This window comes from Sminthopsis crassicaudata, chromosome 3 (assembly GCF_048593235.1).
Source record: "Sminthopsis crassicaudata isolate SCR6 chromosome 3, ASM4859323v1, whole genome shotgun sequence".
Lineage (NCBI taxonomy): Eukaryota > Metazoa > Chordata > Mammalia > Dasyuromorphia > Dasyuridae > Sminthopsis > Sminthopsis crassicaudata.
In genome coordinates this window covers 265,746,105-265,760,244 of record NC_133619.1, presented here as the reverse complement: position 1 = coordinate 265,760,244, position 14,140 = coordinate 265,746,105, and the positions used below count along the sequence as shown (strand labels likewise).

The window sequence follows — 14,140 nt, the reverse complement described above, 5'->3', positions numbered from 1 at the left end:
TCATGGCAATTCTCAGAACCAAGATTCCTGATGGTCCTAGATTGTGGGCTCCACTTTTTTTTTTTTTTTCCAGAAAGGACATAGCAATCCCAAAAGAGTCTGAAGCTGGAGGCAATGACAATTATAGGCATTCAAGGAAACTAGTATCCAATAGAAACTGTGAAAACAATATTAGCTGGAGCAATGCTAGAAGAGCAAGAGCAACAAAAGGGAGTTTCCCCTTATGAAAATCTATTCCCTAAGAGTGTATGCCTTTCTACTTGTGAATTCTGAGCATTCACAATTCCCACTAACATTTATTTGTGGGAAACTACTCTCAAGGATCATCGAATGATACTATATTGCTACCGTTGTGTTGCTATGCCTTTTCATTATTGCTATGCCTTTGCTTTCAGCTAGTTGTGTCTTTTGGCCAACTAAAGTAAAGGTAAGTGCATCAATAATGTCTCATGACTTTTAGTTACAGTGCTGATCCACAGAATGCATGATCCTGTTGTAGTCATCGCCTGACTGACCCAACTGTGAGGCAGAGTTTGGGGGGGATAACTCCAGAATGGTAATATATATAAATATATGTAGCACCCAAGAATCCTCACCACAGTGAGTCCTGGAATACTATTCTTGATTCTAGGAATTTTCTGAGAATATATAGATTGGTTACTTTTATTAGCTAATCAGAAGATATATAAGGCAAAAACATTGAATTATCATATTAATAAAAGTAACAACCAAAAATTTCCCTTATCTTCATCTCCATGTGGAAGAACAAGGTCTAACTCACAAAATGGAAGATAAACACAATATGGAAAGAACCAAACAAATTGGAGTTAGTTTTGGATTTCACAGCTGTTAGTGGGAATGGTCACTTCTCATCATTTTAATAGTATAGGATAATACATTTCTATTTTCTACTGAATTTGATCTTATAATATCTACTATATGATAAAGTATCATAATATTCACATCTATAATACTTCTTATCATCATTTGTAAATGTTTTGGAGCTATTCCAAGAAAAGCACAATGGATAAATATAGTCATTGGAATACATTTTTTAAAAAATGGGGTACCAAAATATTTCTTTCATTTTTGGATAAGTTCTATAAGAATTCTGATGTAATAGCTTCATTCCTCTCTTTTTTTCCTTGGTAATTTGTTATATAATCACATGCTTTGTTTCTTATTGTTTTGTCTTCATGTATTTTTGCAACATTTCAGTTCACCAAAAGAAGATAGGAAAGGAAAGGTAAAAAGATATGAAGTTCATATTCATGTGTTTCAGGTATTAGTGTCTGAAACTTTTGTATTCACTGTCTTAGAGAACTATTTGTTTTTCTGGGTAATTTGCATTAATTATGCCCTGCACACAGGTTAAAAATATCCAATAGATTGGAAATTAACTCTGCACACTTAGCAGTCATATCAATGACACAGCTGGAAGGTATTGAGCACTCAAAAACACTCAAATGTAGATATCATTTCATTTGTTGCTTTTGAATTTCATTTACATCTTTCTAATTTTTTTCAGCAAGCTCCACCTTTTTACCATTTTATTTTCTTTCCTACCTTTCTCTCTCCCGCCCCCCTCCCCCCCAAAGTGAGTAAGAAGGACAATAAAAAATCCTATTACAAATGTGTGGTCAAGCATAAGAAATTCCCCCATTGTCCATATTAAAAAAAATTGTTTTAGTCTGCATTTTGAGTTTTGTCAGCTCTGTCAGAGGGTAAATAGCATGGTTCATTATAAGCTCTCCAGAATCATGATTGATCATTGTGTTGATCAAAATTGCTAAATCTATCAAAATAATTTGTCCTAACAATATTATTGTCATTGCATAAATTGTTCTCCTGGTTCTGCTCATTTCACTTTGCTTAAGTTTATAAAAGTCTTCCCAGGTTTTTCTAAAATTGCCTTTTGCTCATTTTCATAACACAATAGTATTACATCACATTCACATAAACTAACTTGCTTAGCCAATCCCTAGTTGATGGGTACTCTGTTAGTTTCTGATTCTTTGCCAACATAATAAGAGATTCTATAATTATTTTTGTGCCTATCAATCCTTTCCTTTTTTCTATTGTTTCTCTAGGATATCAACTTAATGTTCATGTTTTTGAGTCAAAGTGTCTCTCCCCAATAATTGGGGGGTCATTCTTCCAAATTGCTTTCCCGAATGGCTGTATTGATTCATAATTCCAAAAAATAGTGCAATAATTTACATGTTTTGCCATTCCCTCTAGCATTTGTTATTTTTTTTTGGTCAACATGTCCAATTTGATGAAAGTGAAGTCAGATACCAGAATTGTTTTGACCCAGCATTTCTTTAATTATTACTGCTGTAGAACATTTTTTTTTCATGTAACTATTGATACTTTAAATTTCTTTCCCCCAAAATAATCTGTTCATATTTTTTGACCATTTATCAGTTAAAGAATGGCTCTTATTCTTATGTATTTGAATCAGTTCTTTATAAAATTTAGAAATGAGACCTTTATCAGAGAAACTTGCTGTAACAATTTCCCCCTTTACCTGCTTTTCTAATTTTGTTTACATCAATCTTATCTGTACAATAAGTTTTTAATTTTATACAATCAAAATTGTTCATATTATCTTTTATGATCCTCTTTATCATTTGATCATGAGCTCTTTCCTTATTCATAGTTCAGATAGGTAATTTCTTCCTTGCTTTTCTAATTTGTTTATATGTCATGTCTAAATCATGTAGCCATTTGGAATTTATCTTGTTATATATGTGAGAAATGTTGGCTTGTACCTGATATTTGGCTTTCCAATTTTCCTAATAATTTTTATTATCTATCAAGTACTTACCTTAACATTCCCTCAACATTTCTTCTGTAAATTGTGTCTTTAATCTGTTCTACCTACCACCCTTCCTATTTCTTAAACAGTTTTAAATTGTTTTGATAATTACTGCTTTGCAGAATAGTTTGAGATCTGATCCTTCTGGGTTCTCTTCTTTACTGCCTATTTTAGCCTTACGAGATTCTAGATGTTTTGTTCCTTCATAAACTCTGTTGTAAATTTTTTTCTGGCCCTATAAAATAATTCTTTGGTAGTTTGATCAGTATGGTAAATTAATTTAAGGGTGAATGTTATACTGGCTCAATCTATCCATGACAAATGATTATTTCTTCAATCATTTAAATCTGTTTTTGTTTGTGAAAAGAGTGTTTTGTGGTTGTATTTATGTAGCTTCTGTGTGTGTCTTGGCAAGTGGAACCCCAAGTATTTTATACTTTTTATAAAAAGTTATTTAAATTTTAATATCTCTTTCTATCTCTTCCTGTTGGATTTTGTTCATAATAGGCAAAAATATTTATGTGGATTTATCTTATACTCTGCAATGTTGCCTAAATTGTTAATTGTTTTAATCCTTTTTTTTGTAAGGGAGAGGAGTTGACTCTACAGAATTCTCTTAAGTGAACCATCATTACTATCTGCAAAAAAATCTAATAATTTCATTTCCTTTCTTTTTCTTTTATTATTGCTATAAGTATTTCTAGTACTTGTCAACATTTCAAATAGTAACAATAATAATAGATGTCCTTATTTTGCCCCTAATCTTATTGGAAAGGCCTCTAGCTTATTATTGCAAATAATCTTAGTTTTTTATTTTAGATAGATAATACTTATGAAATTAAGAAAAGATCCATTTATTCCTATATTGTCTAGGATTTTTTTTTAAACAAGAAGAGATATTATATATTTTTAAAGTGTTTTCTGTACCTATTGATATAATTACATTATTCATTGTTATGTTGACATAGCAAAATTATATTTTTAATTCTCCTAATATTGAACTGGTATAAATTCAATCTAGTCATAATATAGACTTTGTTATATGTTGCTGTGGTCTCCTTGCATATATTTTATTTACCATTTTTACATGGATATTAATAAAAATATTGATCTGTGTAATTTTATTTCTATGCTCTACCTGTCCCTGATTTAGGTAACTAGATCATATTTTCACTATTGAAAGAATTTCATTCACAGCCATGGTCATTCACAATCACATCTCTACCTTGGAATGCAACTCCTAAGTTACAGTTACCTCCCCAGTCAGCCCAATATCTGTCATCTGGAACAAGATAGTGAGTGATCCAACTGTCAGTTGGTAATTGTTTCTGAATTCTGCACAAGGCCTGGGATCTCTTCTTGTTCTGATGTATAGCCTCCTCTTTCAGGTTATGACCTAAAATGTTCTGTACTGTGTGCTCCTGTGTACTTTTAGAACCTATCCCCAGGTTCCTAAATATATCTTTGTTCTCATTTCAACTTGGGCTAGATAAACGATATACAGTAATTTTTTTCTTGGATTTCCAGATTGGAATTTAGTCTGTTTTTTTGGGGGGAAGGTGGGTTGGGGGTAGGGTGGGGGAGGCAGGATTGTGTGCTTCAATTTGTATTCTTTTTGTGTGCTTCAATTTGTATTCTTTTTGTGTGCTTCAATTTGTATTCTTTTTGCTATTCCGCCATCTTGGTTCCAACATCCCCATTTATATTAACAGTACCCACATATACCTTTATCCCACACCTTGAATTTTCTTATTGTTAATATTTGTTAATCCTGAAATTATTTTCTATTTATTTTACTTATATTTTTTAGACTTATGTATTTGTTGTTTTACCCCATAGACTACAAGATCCTGAGGCCTCTGTATCACAAATGCCCAGCACAGTGTCTTGTGCTAGTACAGTAGTAAACACTTAATATTGAACAGCATTGGACAAAATTTACCAGATAATCCATAAGCAACTTCTAGCAATAAACCTAATATTTTATGTATATTAGAAGGAAGAGTTGATGCTTATACATAATTTTAAATTCTGTAAATTTCTTGAAATTAAGTATTTAAAAATCATTAAAAGCACTTATTTTATCACACAAAAATCCCTGAAATAAGGGTCACTGAGTTTGTACTCATTCAAAACTTTAAGGAAACATTTTAAAAAAGTAGTTGGGGGACAGCTAGGTGGTGTCAGTCGATAGAGCACCAGCCCTGAAGTCAGGAGGACCTGGGTTCAAATTTAGCTTTGGACAACATTTCCTAGCTGTATGACCTGGGCAAGTCACTTAACTCCAATTGCCTGGGAGATATATATATATATATATATATATATATATATATATATTTTGTGTGTATGTGTGTGTGTGTATTAAGCTAGAATCATTTTTATCTAAACTAATAATAATTCATATTTCTTTTTCTGCAAACTATTTGTTCATATCCTTTAACCATTTATCAATTAGGGAATGGTTTGTAGTTTTATAAAATTTTCTCTGGTCTCTATTTGAAAAATGAGACCTTTATTAGAGAAATTTGTTAAAAAATTTCTCCCAGTTTCTCAACTTTTCTAATTTTGGCTTCATTAGGTTTTGTCCTTGTATATATATGTATACACACACACACACACACACACACACACACACACACATTTGTGTGAAATCAAAACTTCCATTTTACTTCCTATGAACCTCTCTTATAATATTTTCTCTGTAACCTGAGAATACCAAAACTTAGCTATGATCTTTTGGGATCTCTTTCAGATAGTAATCAGTAAATTTTAAAATTTTCTCTTTTATCTTCTATTTTTAAAATCAGGGCAATTTTCCTTAATAAGTTTTTGAAGTAAAGTATCTAAACTCTTTTTTGCTCATAACTTTCAGGTAATCCAACAATTTTTATATTGTCTCTTCTTAATCTGTTTTCTAGGTCAGCTATTTTTATAAAATATTTCACATTCTCTTCTATTTTTTCACTTTTAATTTAATTTTATTATTTATTGGCATCTTATTGAAGTCTTTAGTTTTTTATTTTTTTCCCTGAGGCAATTGGGGTCACATGGCCAGGAAGTTTTAATTGTTAAGTGTCTGAGGTTATATTTGAACTTGGGTCCTCCTGACTTCAGGGCTGGTGCTCTATCCACTGCGCCACCTACCTGCCCCAGGGAGTTATTTTTTTCAGTAAATTTTTGGGTCTTTTTTTCTCCCCATTGGCTGACTTTCTTTTCATACTTTTCTTGCATTATTCTTATTTTTTCTTAATTTTCTTCAAATCTCTTTTTTTATTTTTAACTTTTTAAAAAAGTTCTCAGAAGAACTTTTTAAAGTTTGTGACTATTTTACATTTTTCTTTGAAGTTTTAGATGTAACTGTTTAGACTTCACTGCATTCTTCTGGGTTTGAATCCAGATTTTCTTTATGAATATAGTAGCTATATATAGCTGGGTTCTTTCTCTTTTGCTTTCTCATTTTTTAAACAGCCCATTTTTTTGTTTATTAAGTCTACATTTAAGTTGGCTCTAGGCCCAAACTGTGGGGTATATAATGTCTCAGGCTTCAGGTTTTTCATGCTCTCTCATTCTGAGCTCTATCTGGGGACCTTGACCTCTTGGTTCTTCCAATGTTCTATAATCCAAGGTTGGTATGGTCACTGCTTCTCTGGGTTACACCTTGATCTATGAGTAACATCAGGCATTTCTCTCTGTCTCTGGGGAAAAACTAGTACTCCTAGAAATGCTGTCACCACAAACACCATTGCTCCCTATGGTCCTTCCTGTGATTGATTGCAAGCTTCAGCTTATCAATTTGCCTTGAAAATGAAATCAGGAAACCCATTCTCCTGAGTCACTATAGCAAGCAAGGCCTCTCTTTTCTGCATTCTCAGCCACCAGCATATGCTTACTCCTCTTTGCCCGAAGCTACCACTTGGGAAAATGATTGGTCAGTGTACCTGGGATTTGTGTCCTGTGCCAGTTCAGTGGATCGCCTTGTAATCTTTCCCTGACCCACAGTGTGATGCCCTTTGGGGCAAAAATTCCTGAAGTTGAGACTGCCAGTAATACAAGTGCTCTCAGGGCTTGGGTTATGTTTGTTTAAGGGTATTTGCCCAAAGGTATTTCTACTTCAATTATGCTAGACAACCAAGAAAGGAGATCAGGTCTTTCATATAGTCCTCCAAAGAAGTCTTAGGCTGGAAAACTGCTTTGCCTCACTTTTATTTATTTCTGCCACTTTAAAGTTCATTTTGAGACATTATTTAAAATTATTTGTGGGCAAATTTAGGATAGTTTCCTGCCTTATTCTGACATCTTATCACAATCTCTCTAATAATTCTCAAACTTTCTCTCTTTGTTCTATTTTCCAGGTCAGTTGTTTTCCCCTGTGAGACAATTCACATTTTCTTCTATTTTTGTGGGGGTTTTACTTCGTTTTATTTTTTCTTGATGTGTCATGGCATTATTGGCATCTACTTGACTAATTCTAACATTTAAGCAGTTATTTTCTCCAATATTTCTCTTTGTCTATTCTAATTTTAAGGAGTTATTTTCTTCCATATTTATGTTCCCACCCCAAACCCCTTCTAAACTATTTGGTAAGTTAGGATTTTGAAGAAGTAATATTCAGTATTTTTGTACCTCTTTTGCAAAATTCTTTTCATAATTTTTTTGCATTGCTCTAATTTCTTTTCTTATATTTCCTCTTCTGCTTTTATCTGATTTTAAAATCTTTTAAAAAAAATCTTACTTTAGTTCTTCCAAGAATTCTTGTTGAAGTTGTATACAATCTGCATTTTTCTTTGAGGCTTTGCTTATAAATATTTTCAAGTAATTGTTTTCTAGGTTTATGTTTTGAGCTCCCTTCACTATAGTAGATTTTTGTGGACAGATTTTTTGTTGTTAGGTGTTTTTTTTTTTTTTTTTTTTTTTTTTTAAGTTTTTAGTTTTTCCCAGTCTTATTTCTTGACTCTGAACTTTTGTATGTTAGAGTTAAGGTCCGCTCATTTCTGGGGGCAGCAAGATATCTGGACTGAGGTTCTGTATTTATAAGTTCATTCAGCTTTTACAATTCAATGAGCACTTGTAATTTTTCAGTGCTTCCAAAGTCTGTGATGTGGTCCTCATGTAAATGTGACTACTCCTTTCTTCTCTTAAACTGTGACCTGGGAATTGGATAATGAATGACAGTGCTGCCAAATATCACCTGATCCTGTTCCCCGTACTAGTACAAATGTTCTCTGTCATTTTATTCTGAGCAGATATTTCATTCCTTTACCTTCCCTGGGAACTTGGTTGCTTTCATTGCTGCTCCACAATCCATATCCAGGACTTCTACTCTGCCTCACTGTGCTTCTGGCCAGCCCTTCATTGCAATGTTTGCAGACTTTTCCTTCTTTTTTAATCTTCCGTGGGCTAGCATAAATGACTGAAAATTTTTATTGGCTTTCCTATTCAGAATTCAGTTTGATCTGTTTTTTAAAATTATTGTAAAAAAGTGTCTTAGGAAAACTTGGCAAGAATGCTCACTTCATCTGCCATCTTGGCTCTTTTCTCTCTCAAAATCCTATTATTTGAAATCTAATTTTTTTATTTTACAAATAATAAACTTTTATATTTCCTTGATTAAATCTTTTGTTCCCTATAATCAATGAAAAATAAGAAGTCTATTTTTTACCTAAACCCTATAAAAACTGAGACTTCAGTTTATAAACACTGATTTTCCATTTAACTATTGGATACTAGAATAAGAAGTGATGAGGTTGTTGATTCAGGGAGTATTGTAATTTTATCAGTACTTCACATTTTCTCTGCCAACCCTGTCTGGTTACCTAGGACCTCATCTGAAGTAAAATCATGGAGAATTCTAAAATTGATGATGAATTTGGATAAATCTATTATACCATTTGTGCTTTTTCTGCTCCCTTCTTCCCCTCTCCCCTCTCCCTGGAAAAACTAAGCAAGGTTTGAGGTACTTTGTCAGTCTTCATTCACTCAAAATTATCACATACTCTGACTATAGAATACCCATTAATTAAAATGAGACTCTTCATCAAAAAGCATATTGAATAAAGTAACAGAATATGGGCATCACAAATAGGGAGGGGCGCACATTGAAGAACTGAAGTTGTCATTTGATGCTATACATTGTTCTCTGCTTCCTCTCAAATTGCTTTTTCTGAGTATTTTCTGCTATCATGTGCTAGACTCTAGATATTCAGGACATTTTGGATTCTCTGCTCCCATTTATTGGGTTATAGTGGCTAGGAAACTTTTCCCTGACAAGAGAAGGCTGAAGTTTTTATTGCATATTTATTATTGATGTTATGAGCCATTAAATCTCACTCTTTTGCCCATCTGCGTCTCTGCTTGGTTTCAACTCCAAGGAATAAAATGCCCTTAAACTGGATATGCATTGGTAGCCTTTTCTCCCCATCTCCGTGTCCCATCTCCACTTCCCTTCTTTCCAGCTTCCTTTTATATGTTATCTTTCCCCTTTAGATTGTAAGCTCTTCAAGGGCAAGGACAATCTTTCTAAAAAAAATTATTTGTACCTCCATCACTGTTCCTGGCATGAAGTAGGCACTGAATAAATATTTGTTGAATTGAACTGAAGTAGTAAGAAAAGCCATTATATTGCCCCCAGGATAAGATTGTCCCTTCTTTTTGATCAAGGTTCTCCGTGTTTTACAACTACCAAATTTGGAATTAAGAAATTCCCTTGAACTTTTGTTTAATCCTTCTTCTTAATCCCCCTTTTCAGAATCTGTTCTCACTTTCTCTCTTCCATGCAAGTAAACAAAAACCACAGAAGCAATGTAAAGAATGAAATGTGAAAATGAATCTAAGACATAATAAGAGAGGTGAAGTAGAGAAGTAGACTGGGTTCACATTCCTGCCTTTGTAATCAGAAACAAAGAGTTGATCTTTCTTTATCACATTCTAGCTAGGATAACTCACATTGGTATCCTTAAATCTAAGGAAAAAATAGAAAGTTTATTGCGTTTGCACTTGGAAGGAAAATGGTATAATTGTTTCTTTGAAATTCAAGGAAAATTTTTTGTTGTGAAATGTTAAAGTTCTTATCATTTTTGATGTAAAAATATCTTATGGAATTTAATATATTGAAGATAGATATATTTTAAAATTTAATTGTCAATGATTGTTTTTAAAGTATAATAATAGCTTTTTATGTTCAAAATATATGCAATATAATTTTCAGCATTCACCCTTTCAAAACCTTGTGTTCCAAATTTTCCCCCTTCCTTCCTCCTCTCCCTCCCCTAGATAGCAAGTAATCCAACTTATGTTAAATATATGCAATTGTTCTATATATATTTCTACATTCATCATGCTGCATAAGAAAAATCATATCAAAAAGGAAAAAATGAGAAGGAAACAAACAAAAAGCAAGCAAACAACAATGAAAAGGTATAAATACTCTGTTGTGATCCACATTCAGTTCCGACAATCCTCTTTGTGGATGCAGGTGACTCTCTCCATCACAAGTCTATTGGAATTGGCCTGAATCACTGTTGAAAAAAGCCACATCCATCAGAGTTGATCATCACATAATCTTGTTTCTTTGTACAATATTCTCTTGGTTCTATTCACTTCACTCAGCACCAGTTCATGTAAGTCTCTCCGGGCCTCTCTGAAATCAACCTACTGATTGTTTCTTATAGAACAATAACATTCCATTACATTCATATACCATAACTTATTCGGCCATTCCCTAATGGGCATTCACTCAATTTCCAGTACACTACAAAAAGGGCTGCTACATTTTTGCACATGTGAGTCCTTTCCCCCTTGTTTATGCTTTCTTTGTGATACAGATCCAGTAGAGACACTCACTGCTGGATCAAAGAGTATACACAGTTTGATAGCCCTTTGGGAGTAATTCCAAACTGTTCTCCAGAATTATTAGATCAGTTCACAACTCCACCAACAGTGCATTAGGTCCCAATTTTTTCCCATCCTTTCCAACATTTATCATTATCTTTTCCTATGACTTTTTTTTTTCTTTCTGCAATTGGGGTTAAGTGACTTGCCCAGAATCACACAGCTATGAAGTGTTAAGTGTCTGAGGCCAGATTTGAATTCAGGTCCTCCTGACTTCAGGGCTGGTGCTCTATGTACTATGCCATCTAGCTGCCCCTCTATGACTTTGTTTTTAAAATGAAATTAAAATTTTATCCATTGGGGTTATAATTAATGATAAAGCTTAAGAATCTCAGAATGGAAAAAATAATCCATCAGTATCTCCATCAGTAGACTAACATATATTTATCAATCACTTGATATGCTTTGGTCATGAGAGGTAATATAATGTAGTACTTAGAGAGCTGGCATTGAAACCAGCAAGATTCTAGTTCAAGTCTCATCTGTGACATTTAACTTCCTAGAGGTGAAGGTAACTCCCTAAGATTATAAATCACAAAATTATGTACATGTACAGAACTATAAATGACCAAATTTAATTGGTAGAAGAAATTTCCTCATCTGATACTTGCCACAATTCACAAAATAGTCAGTGTCCTTAAGAAGTTAATTTTTGATTTAAATTTGAGTTAAAGGTAATTTTGATTATTTATTTTAGATTTTAAATATGTTTTTACTAAATAGTGCCAGAGCTATAAAACCAGGTCTACTCTTTGATAACCAAATAATAATACTACTTTTAGGTCTATATCCCAAAGAAATATAAAACAAAAAAGAAAAGGACCTGTATATACAAAATATTTATAGCAACTGTTTTAGTAAACAAGTTGGCAAAAAACTGGAAATTGTGGGAATGTCCATCAATTGTGGAGTGGTTGAACGGGTTGTTGCCTATGATTATGGTGGAATACTATTGTGCTATAAGAAATGATAATCAGGATGCTCTCAGTAAAGCCTGGGATGACATATATAAATGGATGCAAAGTGAATAAGCAGAACTAGAGACCATTGTATATAATAATAGCAACATTGTATGATGATCAAGTGTGAACAGCATAGCTATTCTCAGAAATGCAATGACCTAAGACAATTCTGAATGACATATGATGAAAAATGCTATCCATCTCCAGAGAAAGAATTGATGAAATTTGAGTTCAGATTGAAGCATACTTTTCCTTTACCTCACAACATGACTTACAGGGAAATATATTTTGCATGACTGCACACATATAGCCTATATCAAATTGCTTGCCTTCTCAATAAGGGAGAAGGGAGGAGAAGGAAGGAAGGAAAAAGCTCGCAAATGCTTAGGAAGAGTTGCAAATTCTCAAAATATGAAAGAAAAATAATTTTTTATATGTATTAGAGGTAAGATAAATTATTAAATCAATCAAATAACTCCAGATAAGTATGATTAAAAATGAACACATTTTAGATTAGCATTAATATATAGTTTTTGTAACAATAAATATTACATCATATAAATAAAATGTATCATCACAATAAAGTCAGTAGATCTTAATTCTCATTCTTTTTGAACTCCCTGCAGCCTGTAACACTGCTGATCACTCTCTCCTTGATACTCTTCTCTCTACATTTTTGAATACCACTGTCCTCATTCTTGTTGTCCATATCTGACTGCTCCTTCTTTGTTTTTGCGGAATCCTTTTCCAAGTCATATCTTTTAACTATAGTTGTCTCTCATTCTGTCTTGGGTTCTTTTATCCTTTTATACTACCTCATTTGGTAATCTCATTAGCTTCTAATCATCAGCTTGATCTAATTACCATCTTTATATGGATGATTCTGAAATTTGTCTATCCTGCCCCAACTTTTCTGCTAAGCTCCAGTCTGGTATCTTTTAACTACCTTCCAGACATCTAGAATTGGATAGTCAGTTGGCATCTTAAACTTAATGTATGTAAAATTATCTTTTCCTCTAACTGCTCCGCCAATCCTAGAGAATAGTATATTATAATTCTTCCTATTCCTCAAGCTTGCAGCACAACATCTTTTATATAAACCATCTTCTGTCCTGTTACCACCACCATACTAACATAGGATTTTATCACCTCAACAGCCTTCCTATCTTTGAGGCTCACTCTGTATCCCTTAGGGGTGTACCATGATGTATAGGGTAGTTCTTCTGGACTTTGGTCTTCTGATCATGTGGTTTACATGATTTCTTGTGTATTATCTCCAAAATATGTTTTTAAATACATCCCAACTCTGGACAAAGGCAATCTGGAAGCTTCTATTGTTTCTGGCTGAGCTAAAATACTAGGCTATTTCTTTCTCATGAGAAGAATTAGAATACTATGGCTACTTAGGTAAAACTCAGAGGATTTTTAAGAGTTCTTTCAGGAAAATAGCCACCTTTGTTTTGAAACTTTAGAAAGCCTTTCTTATCTTTCTTCAGGATTTTGGCTAGCTGTCTCCTCAATAACAAGAGATTTTTCAAACTCCAGAATCTTCCAAGCTAGCTAATATTTTTAGGATTAATTTTTTCATTACATTTTCTGGTCTCTGGACTTGGGGTTTTCCTGGATGACTTGATTCTAGGTCATGCTGACTATTTTTTATAACTTTCTGATTTTCATTTCTAAAGGATTTACATTACAAGCCATGTAAAGTGTAAAGTACCAAATGCTTTGGAAGTCGGTCTTTTCCATTTCTCCAATTCTAACTTTCTTTCACACTCTCATGCAGACAAGTGAGAAAAAGGCACCAAGATAAAGCTTTACCTTAGACTTATGAAGCCCTGACAATTACTCAACACTGGCTCACCTTTATCATTTAGTGTCTGTGTTTACTCCCAAGCTACTATATGCTTCCATAGTAAGTCTCTCTCCTGATCTCCAATTCCACATTGCCAAATTTTTGATGGTTAGTTCCACCAATCTGTTCCATAATTATCTCAAATTCAACATGTCTAAAACAGAATCCATTATCTCCCAAAACCTCCCTTCATTGTAACTTCCTTATTTCTATTGAGGGAACAATATTTCAAAAATTATGTTTTAAAATAGGATTATCTTGGCTTTAAGGAACAAAAGCTTGCTGTTCTGTCCCCCTTGCAGATATTGTAGTTTATTTTAAGAGTTCCTTTGGCCACATTTTAAATATATTATACCCTTTCTTTTCAAAATCAAACTAGAGACAATTTATCACCTTAAAAATATTTGAACATTTACAATAATGCCACTAGATGGCATCAATAGCATGAAAAGAAAGTTGTTTAATTGATTTAAGGAAAGAAAAATGAAAATATAAACATAAGAGATTAATTTTTGTAGTAAATTGGAGGAAATGAATGTTACTTTTCACATGTTGAAGGTATTTTGGTCTGTCTTTTCCATAGATATTTTATAAATATGGAAAATGTCAAATGAC

The 14,140-nt window shown here is 33.1% G+C and overlaps 1 protein-coding gene across 3 annotated transcripts in view; it reads left to right on the top strand.

Annotated features, from left to right (window-relative positions):
• Positions 1–14,140, top strand: part of CLIC6 (chloride intracellular channel 6) — an 80,264-nt gene that overhangs the window by 32,079 nt on the left and 34,045 nt on the right. The window lies entirely within an intron of this gene.